Source organism: Protopterus annectens, chromosome 5.part0 (assembly GCF_019279795.1).
Source record: "Protopterus annectens isolate FY-2018-M chromosome 5.part0, PAN1.0, whole genome shotgun sequence".
NCBI lineage: Eukaryota > Metazoa > Chordata > Ceratodontiformes > Protopteridae > Protopterus > Protopterus annectens.
In genome coordinates this window covers 828,786,564-828,804,252 of record NC_056735.1, presented here as the reverse complement: position 1 = coordinate 828,804,252, position 17,689 = coordinate 828,786,564, and the positions used below count along the sequence as shown (strand labels likewise).

At 40.7% G+C, this 17,689-nt stretch overlaps 1 protein-coding gene across 1 annotated transcript in view; it reads right to left on the bottom strand.

Moving 5' to 3' along the window:
* The window catches only part of LOC122802225 (coagulation factor VII-like), a 794,227-nt gene that overhangs the window by 24,860 nt on the left and 751,678 nt on the right, over positions 1-17,689 (bottom strand). The gene's annotated exons all lie outside the window — the stretch shown is intronic.

The window sequence follows — 17,689 nt, the reverse complement described above, 5'->3', positions numbered from 1 at the left end:
GCAGACCTTTTAGTGAGGGAGCAAGCATTTAGCACTTTGCCTGAAGACATGAGAATTTAGTTGGCAGACAGAGAATGCAACATCACAGATGAGTTGGGAAAAAATGAGACCTATACCTAGCAAGCAGGGCATCACTGAACAGGAAATGAATACCCAGTGCTGCACATGGGTCTAAGGGAACCGGTGGTAGGCAGTGCTGCACATAGGTTTAAGGGAACCCATGGTGGGCAGCCTAAACTGCCCCAACAGAGTCTGCCAGTAACAGGGTAAGCCACTAGTTTAGGTATGCAGCAAAGAGCAAGGGTTAAATGTTTTAAATGTAACCAGTGGTGCCATGTAGCATATAGTTGTCCACAGAGGCAAGGTGGGGAACAAAGGGGAGCCAGCATGTGGAAATGACAGAATGCCAGTGGTAAGTTGCCTGGAGACAACAAGGGCACCAAACTACACAAGAAGATATATCCTATCTTAGTAAATGGGAAACAATCCACTTCTAAGAGAGACACAGCCTCTGACCTAACCATTGTGAAGCCTGCAATAGTTAAAAAGGAGCACTACTTGCTTGGGCAGTCTACTCCAATCAGAGCTTTAGGAGAGACCCCATTCCAAATACTTTTGGTTAATGTTCACCTTGACTGGGAGGGTGGAAAAGGAAGCAAAGAAGTAGGTGTGTTTGATGATATCCCTGCAGATGTTCTGATAGGGAATGATTTTGATAATGCAGTAACTTGTGTGCACGCAGTTACACTCAGTCAGGCTTGAAGACAGGCATGTGGGTCTGGTAGCCTGAGGGGGGACCCAGACAGACCACACACTTGAAGCCAGGACTGGTTAAGTAGTTACTTCAGAGAGGGAGCTACCCTGTAGCAGTGAGACTGAAGATGAGCCACCACTGCTTATGGATACTGATGTTCCATTGGACAGAGTGACTGCAAGGGCAGAGGTTAGTAGTACTACCCAGGCTGACAGTGAGGCATCACTGCCAGTGGACAGCAGATTTCCTGTGGAAGGGGAGCTGAGAGGGTTACAAGGAGAAAGTTGAGAGAGGCTCAGCTCTCTGACCCTACATTGCAAGGTTTGAGGGAGGTAGCTAGGAAGGCACCTGATTCTCATGAAAAAGTGGAATCTTTATACAGGAACAAAGGGTTACTGTATAGAGAGTGGACTCCTGAGGGAGGGCTAGAAAGTGAGGAAATACAGCAATTGGTAGTGCCCAGAGCCTACTGTCTGTTAGCTCTAGCCATAGTCCATGACATTCCCTTTGCAGATTATATGGACATAAAGTGTACCAACAGACGTATCACACATAACTTTTATTGGCCTGGGGTTCCCAGGAATGTAACAATGTACTGCAGGACCTGTGAGCAGCGCAAAAAGTAGGCAAGGCAGGAGACAAGGTGAAAGCTCCTTTGAAGCCTTTTCCTGTGACTGAGGAGCCATTTCAGAGGGGAGCCATGAGTATTGTGGAGCCTCTGAGTACCCAAAGTTTGACAGGGAAGAAGTATTTCCTAGTGGTAGTAGATTATGCCATCAGATGCCCTGAGGTGGTGGGTCTTGTCAGACACAATAAACTGCAGGGAGCTTGGGAGGGACCCTTCAAAGTGGTAAGGAAAGTTAGTGCTGTTAACTACATGGCCGGACTGTTAGGCAGGAAGCAGGGGCACAAATTGTACCATGTTAACACCATGAAACTTTACCATGATATGGAGTCCCTGGTGCTAAATATTTGTAGTAGGAGAAGTATGAGGGGTTCTATGGCTACAGCAAGCCAGCCAGCAAAATTTCAACTTGCTATGGTGGAGCCTAGGGTTGCAAGCATGTATGACAGTGCAGCACTGTACTGGGGCCAGCAATACCAAGGCAGCTGGCATCTCAAGATACGGTATGGAGTACTGTACTCCCAGATAGGCTCATTGCTTTCAAGCAAAGTTTCTCAAGGGGCACTTGAAAAACTAGCTTCAGTATTTGGGGGGGGGGTGACAAAAGAAGGTATTGCCAGTACAGCTAGCTGGAATTTTGTAAATAATGCTATGTCATTTGTGAATATCAAACTAAATTATACAAGATGCTGGTGTTACAAATGTATTAGAACTGTATGTCATATAATATGCTTGTGTTACAAATGTACTAGAACTGTATGCCATGTGTATATCAAAGTGAGTTGTACAGACATGTGTTGAAAAGGTATTTGTAAAGTACTGTGTTTGAAATGCAACCACAATGTGCCTACTGCAGACAACAGAAAGGTATATGCACTATTGTAAATGTTTAAATGTATCTGTTTTAACAAAGGAAACTATAGGGTTAACCTCAGTCCAGCAAGCTTTAGAAATATATCTGAAATTAAATCACTTTATAGGCTAGGCTATAAAGATGCTATCTCACTTTCAAGGCAGCCAGAGACACAAAAGTCTGTACTAGGAAGCTTCCTCTATTGCCTTTGAGGTGAACTAATTACTACTCTGAAAGCATGAAGGAATACAATTGTTTTATGACCTCCAGCACTTGTCAAAGATTTCAGCAAAAGTCCTTGTATGTGTATTTTTACAGGTAGGTGCTAAGTCCTGCCAGCTTCAGCAATGGGGGTTTTACCTGGGAACTAGAAGTCAGATGACAAGAAATTATGTCATTCTGCAAGCTATCTCAGCAGTAATATTTTAGATATTATTTAGAGAACTCTCTTAGTGAGACAGAGCATTCTGCATTCAGTCTTGTGCCTGACAACAACAAGAAGAACCATTCACCACATCTGCCTTGTTTTATTAGCAAGTTTTTAGGGTATAGTAATTCCCTTAGATACAGTCAGGAATATAGTGAAGATTAGTTTAGATATTATTTTTTCTTCATTTATCTGAGCCTGTCCTGCAATGTTCTTTTAATTATTTCCTATGTTTTGAACTCTGGTGTCACTGTGAATATATACTTAGTATTTTCTTGTCCTTTTATGAATTATTATTAAATATATTTAAATCTTTCATTGTGGCTGATCTGTGTAGAGATATTTAAGTTTTGAGAGTACTTGCATATTTATTTGGTAACACTGTGTGGGTCACTCCTAATAGCCTTGCAGTTGGTCAAACTACCATTTGTAGTAATAATAATATTACACAGTACAATTGGTCACCCTTTATTAAGGGCCTTAAAGTAGCTGCCAAGGAGTGTCTGGTGGCAGTGGAAATTAACTTATACTCAGATGGGGGCATAGTTAAAATGCTGTGCCAGCCTTTCCCAGGTATATGTATCTGTGTAAATCAAACCTCAAATACTATGTGTGTGTGTGTGTGTGTGTGTGTGTGTGTGTGTGTGTGTGTGTGTGTGTGTGTGTGTGTGTGTGTGTCAGCTACTTGGGCAGGGGCACAAAGCACTGGTTGGACAGACAGGGGGCTGGAGGTCTTGGCTTGGCCACTCAGCTGAGATCTCATGTCAATAGCTGTGCCAGTAGGGAGTATTGTTGAGGATGTGGAGAAAGAGGGAGAAACCAGCCCTGGACTGACTGTAGGCTCTGTATGCTCTTAAGGAAAATTACACTAGAAACAGAGAGCTACATATAGAAATACTGTGTGTGTACCTGTTATCCTCCCAGTGAACGTCCCCCACAGGTGCTAGTGGTGATGACTGGGGCTCCTTGATTATTGGCCTACAGGTGGGATATCCACATCACATATTAGATGGCAGTGGTGGCTTGTCACATCTATAAAGCATGCCACATTTCTGGTGAGTCTTTTTCTTTATATTATTTTGCATGTGGAGTTCAAATAAAAGGTTGTCAATTGTCACACCATCCAGATTTTGCATGGGATACAATTTCTTGTTCTGTATTGCTGCATGAAAAGATTTTGAAGGTGGATTTTTCCTTTAGATGTGCTTTGGGGAGGAATACAAATAGTTTTTTTTTTGGAGGTTGGGTAATAACTGGGCATTGTGAAGAAAGTTTTCAACAGAGGTGAAGGCTTCTAGTATGAGTTCAAAAAGATGCACCAGAGTGTCAGATGAGCATATGAGTATAGAATCATCAGCATTCTGTATAACTGATGCTTGCCTAGAAGAGGTCTAGAGGTCATTAATGAAAATTTTAAAGAGAAGTGGACCAAGAATTGAGCCTTGGGGTACACCAGTAGTAATGGGGAGGTAAGCTGAAAAAGTATGTTGCCATCTAAACATTTGCTGTCTGTCAGATACTTAGCTTTTAAATCACTGAAGTGAAGAAGGGGATCGGCCAAAAATATGTCATTGTTGAACGGCTTTGCTATGTGAGATGGTAGCAAAGGATTTGGACAGATCCAGAAATTGGGAAGAGGTTAGTTTGCCAGAGTCCCTTTTCTTGTGTTGTCTTATCTAAAACAGGTAGTAGTGCAGTAATTCTGGTATTTCCAGAGCAGTATCTATGTTGAGTACTGGTTAAGAGCTGTTCTGAGAGGAAACAGTGAAGAAGTTGAGCAAGGATAGATTTTTCTAGGATTTTTCAGAGGGGTGGGAGAGAATTGCAGTGGGTTGAAAGTTAAAGGATTCTGTAGAGATTTCTCCATGGTGCATTGGGATGACATATGATTTTTACCAGATAGGTGGGACATACGATTCCGGTATGGGTCTATTGATTAAGATACTGGGTAAGATATGTCTTCTGATGCCACCTTGAGGTATTCAGGTGGCAGGTTGTCAGCAGCTGTGAAACAAGGTGCAAGTTTAAGTAGCATTTTTTATAGTAGATATTGTTATAACTTTTAAGGTGAAATTGTTAGTATTTATGGCTAAAGATTGTTTGGATTCATATTTTTCAGAGATTAATGTGGTAGTGGAGGGGTCAGTTGGTAATACGTTATGGGTTTCTATGGGAGGGTGATGTGCTTTTGGTGATGACAGCAATGCTATCTATAAAGTATTTATTAAATGTTGTCACTATTTTGAGGGTCAGCAGGTTTGAGAGGGATACAGATCTTTTTTTAAAGCCAGGAGTAAGTAGTGTGTGAATAGGGGATCAGAATTTTGAGGGATAATTTTTAAGTTTGTTTAGGTCAGAAGATCAAGTTTTCTGACACTCAAATTTCATATGGTCATATATGTTTGATTTTCTCAAGTCTCAAACAAACTAAAAGAACAGAAATCTACATTTATGCAGGGATGCAACCCCTCCTGCACACCCCTGCCCCCGAGACTGAACCACATTGTGTCATAGTATTGTTTTTTATCTTTGTAAATTTGTTTTTAGTTTCATTATGAAGTTCCCTGCATCTCTGAAAGTTTTTAATTTAGCCACTCCCTCCAAGCCTTGTCTCTGGTACACATAATGTTTTTGGTAAGGGTGGCTAGCCAGGGGAAGTGTTTTACTTTTACTCTTTTTATAGTTAGATGGGCAAGGTTATGTAGGGTGTTTCAAAAAACAGCTATTAAAGGTTGTAACTGCATTATCTAATGATACTGCAGAATAAGATTTGTTAACATTTGACAGACTCTTGGTTGGTTTATGTTGGTGGGTACTGAGGTGATTAGTGGTAAGATTGTGTGTGTATGCAGGAGGTGATCACTTAGGGGGTTAGGATAAGTACCACTGATAGTATATTTACTGTGGTCTGAGGCAAAAATCCAATCAAGATTTGTATACTTATAGCTTTTATTGTATCCAATAGGTGTTGTGATTACTTGAGTTACACCAAACAGATTTATACAGGTTGAGGGACTGTCAGAGGATATATTTTGCCAGTCAATACTAACATCACACAGAATTATTTTTTTGTAAGTAATAGTACCTAGATTCTGAGGAGAGAAATTCTTTGAGTATGGGTATGTTGTTTCCTGGGTGATTTAAATTACAAAAGTGTTTTTTAGAGATTAGCTTTAAAAGTGTTATGAGCATTTTGGCTTAGTGAAATTTGGGGATGGAAGTAGAGATTTAGGGAGCACTTTCTCCTACGATGTGCTGTGATGAGTTTATATCAGAATATCAAATTTTCCAATACTTGAATTTCATATGGCCAAGGTCATACATTTGACTTTCTGAATACTCAAATGAAAGAAAACAACTAAATTCTATATTATTGCAGGGAAGCAACCATCCTGCATCCCCCGAGTTTGAACTACAGTGAGGAAAAGGGTAAATTCCCCAATCGACACTGTACTGTAATCTCCATATAAATGCTATGAGTTATCGAAAGTCAAACATATGGTCTCAACCTTATGAAGTTCGAGTTTCTAAAAACACGATCTTCTGACATAAACCCTTTGTGACACAGGCATGAGCTACACCAAAAATTGCTCCTAAACAAACACAGACTGGTTAATTCTAATTGCATTTGAGTAATATTGTAAGAGTTAACAAACTGCTCCTCATAAGACTATAGCTACTGTAGTAATTTTTGCTTCATGCCCTTGTCTTCAGCACTGAGATACAGATTATACACTTGGTTTGGGTCTTACCACAAAGCATACTGATATTACCTTACAACAAGCTAGCTAGAAAAATCAAGAACAATACTCTGCAGTTATGTAGCCCTTAAAGAAAATAGTTATCATATCTCTAATAATTTAATGCTTAAAAACAAGTAAATATCTGTTTCAGGGGTACCACCCACAGGTGTAAAAACTGTCTGTAAGTAATTTGGTGACAATAATGATGTGACACCCTGACACCATATAAAATGGGGAAAAAAGGGGGTTGTTGACAAAGATGATGATGATGATATGTAGAAAGTGTATGATGGTCTTCATATGGAGCATTGCTATATTAGGTTAAGCTATATGGGTTATATCTTGCCATGGGCATAACAGCTGGCCAGCTTCCAAAACTTCAGTATACCTTTCATGCACCCATGCAGTTAGCTTAAAGTTGGGCTGACTAAAAGAGAGGTTTTGGTGCCAAGCCCTTCCAAGGTTTCTGACACAAAAGAGATCACTTCTCTGTGGGCTTTCAAGGATTGACAGTCAGCTAATGCGTTCTCATTATTGCTGGGCATATAAGTTCCCCTCAGGGAGGAAAAAGCTTCAGCTTTACTTCTTATGTCAAAATCTGCACTTTGTCTGTAAAATATTATTTTAAAACCTGGAAAAAGCATTTCTAATGACTATTGCGTAACTCCTAAATGAATTACTTTTAACCTACTATTTCCTCAGTTTTTCTTCTTACAAATACAAAAAAAGTAATTGGTTAAATAACATTTGCCATCACAACAGGCTGTTAAAATTCCTCAACCTCAGGTTGGTGACCTTGCTGTGGTCAAACCTGTCCACAGCAGACTCCCCCACATATTATGGCTAAAGCTGGTTCCTCATACCACTCAGCTTTCCTTGTGCCCTGCTGATGTAGTCCCTACAGTCAGCATGGACTGAGGGTTGATCATGTCCTGTGCACTTGGTGGAATGTACTTGGTGGGCAAGGGATAGCCACTCATGTCATTCATGGGAGGCAGGGCAGATAATGTCACTCTTTAAAATCCAGATCGTTGTGTCCATCCCTAGAGGTATTTGATGGCAATGCTCATATCTCTCAACTATCCAGATTTAGCTTCATAGTTTCAGACTTCATGTCCTTCAGAAAGTGCATGTTAACACAAATCCTGTCATCGTAGCAACTTTCTAAGTTAAAAAGAGCAATAGTTAAACTTTGTCCCTAGTTTTGGGCCATTGTATCCCCATTATTTTAGGCTTTGTCCAGATTTCTTGCACTAAGAGGTTGAGAGGTATGAATGAGGTTCTTGACCTTCTGTCTACGGCTATTTCTGGTAAAAGAAAAAGGGATTCTTCATTTTCTGAAGAGATTCAAAAGACTGAACCTCTAAATTATTTTGAAAAAACAGTGTTTGTTTTTTTCTCTGCAGATTTCAATTCTTGATTTTAAGGAGTGTGGCTCCTGCCAGACTCTTTGAAAGATTGCCTTTCTCTGTATCTGTTTACAGAAAGAAACAGATTTAGCAGTGGGAAAACAGTGATGTTTATCAGTCACTCAAGAAATATTATGATCTGTTACAAATGGAATTTCTAGAACCTTCTCCTGTTCCTCCTTTTAGTTTGGCTTTGGAAGATGCTTTTATCACAACTTATAACTTGTCGGATAGTCAGCCCATTGCTCCCTAGAAGGCAATTAGACTGTACAAGGTTCCTTAGTTTCTAAAATTTTTATACACTCATCCCAGAAAAGACCCAGCAGCTACTGCTTTTCTCAACCCAGCTGATGCTAAACATTTGATTAATAGTAAGCCCTCTCCTTCTGACAAGGATGGGAAGGCTTTTAATACATTTTGAAAAAGGTGTATTCTTCTGCAACACTTGCCTTTAGAATTATCAGCTGTCCAGCTCATATGTTTTTGTGTATGTGTGTCTCTTTGAGAATTTAAGGAATGTTTTTGGCATCTGTTTCCTCTTCTGAGAAAAAGAAGTTATGTACTCACCATAATGTTCCATCTGTGTTGTTGATTTGCATTCATCCTTGACCTTTGGGTACTTAGTTCTGATCCTCGGAACAGGTTTGGCCATTATACAGCTCGTGCCAGCCAAAAACTCTCAAACTAACTCTACCCATACTACCACTCTCCATATTACCTCAGATCAAGTTTGCAGCCACATAGAAAAACAGAGGAATCTGCAGCAAAGGGAAGAAGCCCTGTCCAAGGTCAAACCTAATAAGTTACCAGGACAAGCATCCAATCCTCCAAGAAGTCTATAGGAGGGGAAAGGAGGTTGGGGTGTCAAGGAAGAATGAAGATCGACAACAGAGATGGAACGTTATGGTGAGTACATAACGTCTTTTAGCGATGTTGTCAATCTTCATTCATCCTTGACCTTTGAGACAGAGTCCCCAGCTACTTTAGGTCCCAGGTGGCCTTATGGAAAGATATTCCTTAGAACCATAAAGCCAAAGGATGCTCTTCCCCTGGAGACCATATCCAATTTGTAATGACTGATAAAGGTATGTGAAATTGCCCATGTTGCTGCTGCATATATTTCATCCATGGAAGCCTTGGAATGGAAAGCAGCTGCCTTGGCTGTTGAGCTGGTGGAATGTGCTCTCACAGGCGCAGGTAACTTGAGGTTCTTGTTATTGTATATGAAGGTAACACAGTCTCAGCCATTTAGACAAGGTAACTTTTGAAACAGATTTTCCCAGAGTTGGACTGGAAAAGGATGCAAATAACTCATCTAATTTTCTAGATTCTTTAGTCCTGCTTAGGTAGAAATGTAATTGTCTGTGAACATCCAGCAAATGTAAGCAGTATTCACCTTTGTTGGAAAAATGTATTTATTTATTTTATTTTATTTATTTAACATCTGTTGAATGGGAAAGTCCAAATAGGACAGAGCCTATTTTTCATGGAGTCCAGGGGAGAAACGTTCTACATACATGCCTTTGGAATGTGAGATGAAACTGGAGCACCCAGAGAAAACCCACACAAATGCAGGGAGGACATGCAGACTCCACACAGAAGGCACCCCTGCTGAGAATCAAACAGGAGCACCTCTGCTGTGAGGCAACAACATTAGCCGCTGCACCACTGTACCCCCATTGGGTGGTGTTGATGCACTGTGCCAGCAAAAATTGGGGAAGAAATCATTCAGGTCAATAGTTTAATATTGGATTCTGAGACCACCTTAGGAAGAAAGGCTGGGTTGGTTCTTAGTGAAACTCTATCCTTATAAAAAAGCAGATATGGGGGTTCTGAAATACAATGCTTGAATCTCAGAAATACTTCTGGCAGAAGTAATGGCTATTAGAAATTTTAGGTGGCAAGTCACTGCTGGTTCTAAAGGGGGACACCAAAGAATGTAAGACCAGAAGAAAATCCCATGGAGCTAGGGGATCTTTAAACAGAAGTTTAAATGATAAGATTCCTTTAAGTAACACTTTATATAACTGGTGGGAAATTAATGAGTGATCATCAAAGCCATTGTGGAAATTAGAAATGGCAGCTAATTAAACCTTGATTGCTTCATAATAAAAAAGGATGGCTAAAAATTACAAAATGTTCAAAACTGGTGCCGAGAAGGGATTGAGATCATTATCGCAAGCCCAAACTGAAAATCTTTTCTACTTGCTAAGGTAGAGTTTCCTTGTGGATGGTCTATGGGAAGCCATTAGAATTTTTTGAACTGGGGAAGGTAAGTCATTCTGCCTGGTGACTAATGGAATTGGAGGAACCAAGTTGTAAGCTTGAGATTCTGAAGGTTGCGGTGCACTACTCCCTGGGGTGAGACAGCAGGTCTGGAACTGGGTCCAGAATCCATAGATGGTGAATTAAATGAGGCCATAGGAAGGGGAACTAGACTTGTCGAGGCCCGAGGGTGCATTGAGGACCACTTTGCTTCTTAACATGTGGGCTTTCTTCAAAAATAGGGGAATGAGAAGGAAGGGTGTAAATGCATAAAGAAAACTCGAGGGCCAATCGAGAAGGAGACCATCTCTCAGGGACCCCCCCTGAGGTGGGGCTAGGGCAAAGTAGCTGCTGAATTTATTGTTCAGGGGATATGGTATCCTGTGGTAATGATCTTCTGCACCCAAGCATTGGAAGGTATTTGTCACCAGGCCATCAAGTGCAGTGATAGTCTTCCCCCGACTGATTACAGAGGTAAATAATTGGACCTCCTTTCAGGAGTGCTGGTAGGGTTTTCCAGAGAAAGATTGTCTGGAACCCTGATTTTTGCAGACCACCTCTGCCATGGGGTCAGTGTCTTCAATTAGTGTTCTCTCCTTCTCCCTCAAGGGGAGCTGCCACCATTTGCATCCTAAAAAGGCCCTTTGGACTACTTAAACCAAATCTTTCTGCTCCTCTGATTCCTAGAGTAAGATCATTGGGGAAAAGAAAATATATGCTGACTGCAGACAGGGCCTTTCCATCCTTCTCACACCTGGCAAGAGTTTATTTTACTTTGGGGCTAAATAAAGATGATCCATCAAAGAGAGCTTTGACAAAGGAAGACTTAAATGGCTCTGCAAACTCAAACAAGCACATCCAGGTGTGATGCCTTATGGTAATGCCTGAACCCACTGCCCTAGTCATCCCTTCTGCTGCATGCGCAATGAGCCTCATGGATGTGTTAGAAATAGACTCCAAGGTGGCTTGCTGGGAGGCAACTTTATCCTGTACCTCATCAGACACAGCTCCTGATAGGGCATCTGAAAACTCATTGATCAGATCCCAGTGAAAATACCACAAAATTCAAAGACTTTAGGGCAAAAGGCAATGAAGTGTGCACCTATTTTTCAAATCTGTCCATCTTCCTAGACTCTCAGTTAGTCAGTGACTCTCATTGTCAAGTTTCTTTTTTGTGGCCGCTGGCACAGTCATACCATCTACTGCTAAGCCCTTAGCCCAATTTTGGTGATCTTCAGGGGCTGACAAAATTTTGTCAAGTCTCCAGGGAATCAGCTCTATGGAATTAGGGGCCTTCCATGCCCACTGTGCAATCAATTTAATAAGATCATCAGCAGGAGGGGGGATCACCTAAGAAGTAGATGGGTGAGCACCAAAAGGTTGCAAGTACATGGATTCTTCAGAGGTCAGGTCTTTGGATTGCCAGTTACTCCTCTGTTTCAGGATCTCTAAAATGTGTCCAAAGGAGATGTTTTCCAGGGGTGACTGGGAGAAACCCTCCCCATCATTGAAGTCCGCATGTTCAGTGACAGATTCTTCTGGGGAATCTAAGTGCTTCCTCTTACATGTCTTCTTCCAGGGTGGCTCCTCGGTGGAGATCTCTGAGGAGGAGTCCAATGAAGAGGGGCCCTGTACAGGAGTAACTTGCAACTTTGGTGTTCGCTGACCAGCATGGAAGATGGTGGCAGCTCTGGGCACAAAGGAGTCTGGGAATATAACTCTGACACAGAAGGGGCCAGCTGAAAGCCTGCAGAGGCCAATGCCTGTTCCATTAACTGGAAGGCAGGCCCCCCTGTAGGGGGATGTGAGCCTGGAACTGAGAAGGACAACCTCAAAACTAAGGTCACACTCGGGTCCAAGAGACCCACCTTTGAAGTAGGAGCTGAGAAAGAGCCCACAGCTACCAAAGTTCCCAAAGTTAAGGATGGCTCAGTATAAAAGGATGGAGCTGATCAGAAACCCTCAGACCCGACAGTGGAGCTACGGCCCTGGGAGTCTGCCGGTTTCAAAGGAACTGAAGAAGTCAGTGCAGATACTGGAACTGAAGGAAGAAGGGCTGTCAGTACCACAGCAGCTGGGACTGGAGGGACTGGAGTGGGAAGCTGTAAGCCATCCGAGGAGGTTAAAGAAGGAAGATTTCATAGGTTCATAGGTTCATGGGTGTTTACTAAGCTAATGACCATGAGGGCCTTTTTAAACCTAGCTATACATCCCAAATCTCTGACAAATTCTGATACCCTTAATAAGTGTAAGCATGGGCCTGGGAGATGAACCATTTACAGATTATCTGTTTGCATTAGAGACATAGGTGCCGAACCAGGGATGAATTTCCCTTTTCCAATCCAATTGTCCAAGTTGCACTTGAAATAGATTAGGGAGGAACTCTGCTTCACATGGATGTGGAGCCTGCTCCATAGATGGGTTATTCTCTGGGATACATACCTATCTTTACAGCAGGTTCTATTTATATCAGAGGCAAGGTTTAAGTCTTTAGAATGGGTAATTCTGGTCCTGTTTGTTTTGTGGATATACAGGAGTTCCATCAGAGTGGGGTCTGACAATGCCCTGTATGCCAGGCATTCGTTGGAGTCCTGGGAGAAAACACCTCAACTCCAGAGGGAAGAGGGGTCTGGGAGGAGACAGAAAGACCACTGGCCACTAGGAGCTGATCCACCAACCTCACAATGTCCACAATGGTGAGAATCCTGGAGGAATGGACAGATAACCCAGAGGGGAATTCTGGCCTTTCTGAGATCAATAGAAGGTGAATATCTTGTCCTGGGTTGTTTGTCTTTGTCTTTTTGGTGTTTCCCGGTTAGGGGTCACCACAGTGGAACTCCAATCCACTAATGACTGGCAGTCGATTTTTATGGTGCCGAGTTGCCAGCCTGATGCCCAACCTTCAGCAATGGCACACCCATTCACGCATGTCTTTCGGAGGCCACTCGACCGTGGGGAGGACATGCAGACTCCACACAGAAGGCACTTCAACCGAGAATCGAACAGGAGAACCTCTTGCTGTGAGGCAACCATGCTACTGCTGTACCACCGGAAATATCTTGTCCTGGGTAAATACATTAATTCTGATTTCAGCACCTGAGAGGAATGTCTGCTGTGGTGCAGTAGGAGAACATGGTACTGACCCTCAAACTAAAGAAGTCGGTGGCGATGGGACTGGTGCTGAGGTCTGTGGTGCTGTAGTAGTAGCCAGTGCCCAGGGGGTTGTCTATTTTGAAAGTTTCGGATCCTTAGCCTTTGTTTCCATATATGTAGAGGGAAGAGAAGCCTTAAGCTTTTATGCCACGAGTGCAGAAGGAGAAGTTGGTACAGAGTGACTTTTCTTCACACCAAAGTCTGATTTGGAGGTGACATAACAGTCTTGGATAAGGCTTCTTTGAAGGAAGAATTAATTAGCTCTTTCAATATTAATTATATTTTCTCTCAACCAAGGCCCAGTTACTGAAGGCATAGCAGACAAAACATTTTTGATCTGGATGATCTGGGCCCATACAGTATACACAGGAAGAGTGCCCATCAGAATTGGGCATCTTATGTCCATAATCCTAGCAATATTTAAGCCCTGAAGTGCCTTTTGGTTTTTCAGCCATGTCAACAAATGGAAGAAAAGGAGTCAACTGGCAGGAACACTCTCACACACATACACAAACAGGACAAAGGAGAAAAACTACAACAGTGGTAGACAGAGATACCCAATGAGTGGTAAAGGGAATGAAAATGCCAACTATGGTAAGAGAGATAGAGCTACTTAACGAGGAAGAGAAGGAAAATAGAGGTATGGGTACTACCAACAATGGTCGAGGGAATACCATATGGTATGGGAAAGAAATATTCACTCGACCAGATAAAATGGGTAGAGACAAATAGAATAGAAATGCAACTATAAATGTATAAAATATGATGGGATTAACTATCAAAAATCAAAGAAATTTAACTTAGCTGTGAGAGAAATGGCTGACATGTCTTGCAACTAGAGCAGCAAACAAGACCTGAGGTAATATAGAGAGGGTTATTGTGGGTAGAATCTTAGCTCAAGAGTTTTTGACTGGCATGAGCTGTATAATGGCCGAGACGGTCTCAACCGAGTATCCAAATGTTAAGGACGAATGAAGATTGATAACATCACATGAAATGTTTTTTCTCTGCTTGAAACATATTTAAGGTTTTGTTGTTGCCACTGAACCTGTTATGAAGAGGTTTGCTTGGTTGAGTTCTCAAAACCTTCCAGAAAATGTTAAAATGAAGTTTTGATTTCTCCTTTGGATACAGGGTTATTTTTGAACCATCTGCTGCAGAGGTCTTATGAAGAGTGGTAAGAGGGGTGTTGTTGCTCATCTGCTCAGGCTAAAACAGACAAACAGTTGTGTGTTCGGTTCAAGCAGCTTTATTATATACAAACACATACATATTGAGGTTTGGTAAGTAAAACTTAAGTAAACTTATAAGCAGAGTGACTACTACACTCATACATGTTAACACTCTGGCTGTTATCTCAAAATGCACTGCTGCCTGCACATGCTCACTATTTATATGCATGTGCCTACACTTGGAAATGCTTCTTAAAGTTACAACACATGCTCTGTTGTACAGGTGTGCAGATTAATGGGTTCTCTCAGCCATCCTTGCAGACCTCCTGCTCCATGTTAGCCAAGGGATTTAATTACTACCTTCTTTTATCATGAAATAAAAAGTCCCAGCAAGCTGTTTATAAGTAAACATTTAAAAATCTATAGCAGGATTTCAAAAAAGTAATGAATCCCTGCCAGAACTAAGGACAGTCTAATAAGCTTATTTGACTAATTACAGGACTCCCCCAACCCACCATGGGAAGCAATAAATCCCTTCACTAACTTCAAAACTGCTTCTTCAACCAGGTTCTAATTGTTATCCTTTAATTTTCTTTTGAGTTTTTTGATAACCTTAGATCTTAAAAGATGCTTATCGTTATATTCCTAAATCCACATATCAGAAATTTCTAAAGGTTTTCTGACTCTGGAGAACACTATTAGCTGCTTTGCATTAACACTTGGGCCATCCACTACTTTCACGGTATATACAAAGTGTCTAGCTCCTGTGATTGCTCCCTGCAGACTGCAAGGTGATCCCATTTTTCTTTATTTAGATGATTTAACTTTCTTTGCAGAATTTTTTTTTTTTTTTTGGTTTGTCAGGAATCTCTGATTTGTGTCAGCAATATTCTATACAAACTTTAAGGAGAATAAACAGATATCTTAGCTGATTAATTCCCACATGACTGCTTTTATGGGGTGGGTATCTCTAGGACACCTCATATCAAAGGACCTTTCTTCCACACGAAAAGGATATTTGTATCTAGATCTATTTCTGAGTTTTTACTTAAACTACTGTCTCAGTAAGGTGATTCTTCAGGACTCAAGGCTTTGTGGCATCTTTTTTTTTTTTCAAAATACTTTTTCCAAGACTTCACAAGACAAAAAGTCTTTGGTACCTGTAAGTTTAGGTCAAAACATTTACATCCCAACTTTTCATTTTCCAGTTTTGTGGTTTATGATCAAGGAGATGTGTGGCTGCAGACAACATATTTTTCATAATCCAAATTTCTCATTTTTCCTCCCAGCTCCAACATACTCAGTCACTACAGATGCCTTAAACTTTGCTTTGGGAGCAGTGTCTCTCTGGGGATAAAAATGGAAGGTCTTTGCAACAGACAGAACAGACCATAGCATATAAAAATAAAATATATTTTGGCATTTAAAATGCTCTCAACTCTCTCATTCATCTTTGGTCCCTTGGACCTTTACAAGCATTTACAGACAACATCACAGTAATGTAGTACATAAACAAGCAACAGGTAACCAGTTCTTACCTTCTACGTAGCCTGCCATGGTAGCATTGTATACAGCTTTTCATCACAGTCACACTCTACAGGTATCTTTCATACCACTAGATCCATACTATGTGGAAAACAAACTGAGCCGGACCAAGACAAACCTCACAAATGAAAACAGTACCACGGCCTTCTATGATTTGATCAGTGGGGATCACCACAAATATATTTCTGTCTCCACTCCCAACTATCATTTGTCAAAATTCTACTCCAGGTCCCAAACCTTGAAGGTCTGGAAGACAGATGTTTTACCCTTTTCTTGGACAAGAATTTTCCTGTATACTTTTCCAGCCTTTCCAATAATATTCAGGCTCAATCTGAAGATTGAGAAGGACTCTCCTTTCAGGGCCAAGCAAAAGTATTTCTCCCTTCTTTTGGAATGAGCAGGGACAAGAACCACAAACTCCTCACAAACTGGATCTACTCATATAAGATTTGAGGTGCTTGATACATCCCAACCATAACATCTATAACTGACTGCCTGGATGATAGAATCCTTATACCCTTTAGACACCTTTTTATGAGAATGTGCAGCAGGTATAAAGGAGGTAACAAGAGCAATGTCAGTGCTGTAATAGGTAGAACACTTATCTTTGAAGTAGAAGGTGGCGGGTTCTATTCACATGCCACATAAATGGATTGCTGACACTGTAGTGCAGCAAAAGGGGAGTGCTGTACTCCTGCATGTGTCATCCCTCACATGAGAAGTTAAATCAATGCCCCACTTCTTCACCTCACCATTGTTTCTTTGGTTATACAGCAATTCTTTACACCTTCTTTTCCATAAACACCAAACAGAAATGAATACCACTTTATTCCAATTTGCAGTTTCTTTCTCATTCTCAACTTTTATTTCCAATACAACACCATGGCCATATCCATGTTTTTAAATAGTTTTCAGCCATAAACATCTTTGAGTAATGTCAAAAAACCTTCATTTTTCTTACAATACAAAAAACAATGTTCCAATGTCTCTTCAGTATTACAGCTATTACACATCCTTTGTTGTATCATTTTATGTTGCATGTTATGTTTCACTCCTAGTTTATCCAATAATAAATTCCTCAGAAGATCATTTGCTTCAAAAAAGATTCAAATCTTTACTGCTTTGTCCTTATTGCTTTCTCATATCCACACATTTTTCCCAAGAATGACTATAATAATTTGCTTTCATTATGTTATTATACCATTCTTTCCTTTCCATCTCTACTTCACTTATACTCATTTTCCATGTCTTTAGTTTATTTTCATATTCATTCTCTTCTAAACCTTTTGTTTCTTTTTTATTTTTCTTACCTCCACCCATCCACTTATTTTACTTTCATATTCATTCTCTTCTAAACCTTTTGTTTCTCTTTTCTATTCTTACCTCCACCCATCCACTTACCTTTCTATTTTTCAAATAAAAAATGTCTTAGCGTTTTCTTTTTTAGACACTTTTTTAACTCACAAAATACATTTATTGGTGCTAAAAAAGCAACTGGATTTATTATATTCACTCCCCCTTTTTTGCATTATCAACTGCACTGCTTTGACTGAACACCCCACAGACCCCCTCAAAAAAATTCAGTTTCCATACAGCCTGGAAACATGTACACACCACCTTAATATGCCAGGTTTCCTAAAATATATATGCTTAATATGCATACATATATATGTACTCTTTTTCTTAGGGACAAATGAAACACCCACAACCAATTTGTCAGCTTTCATATATTTTTAGATCTTC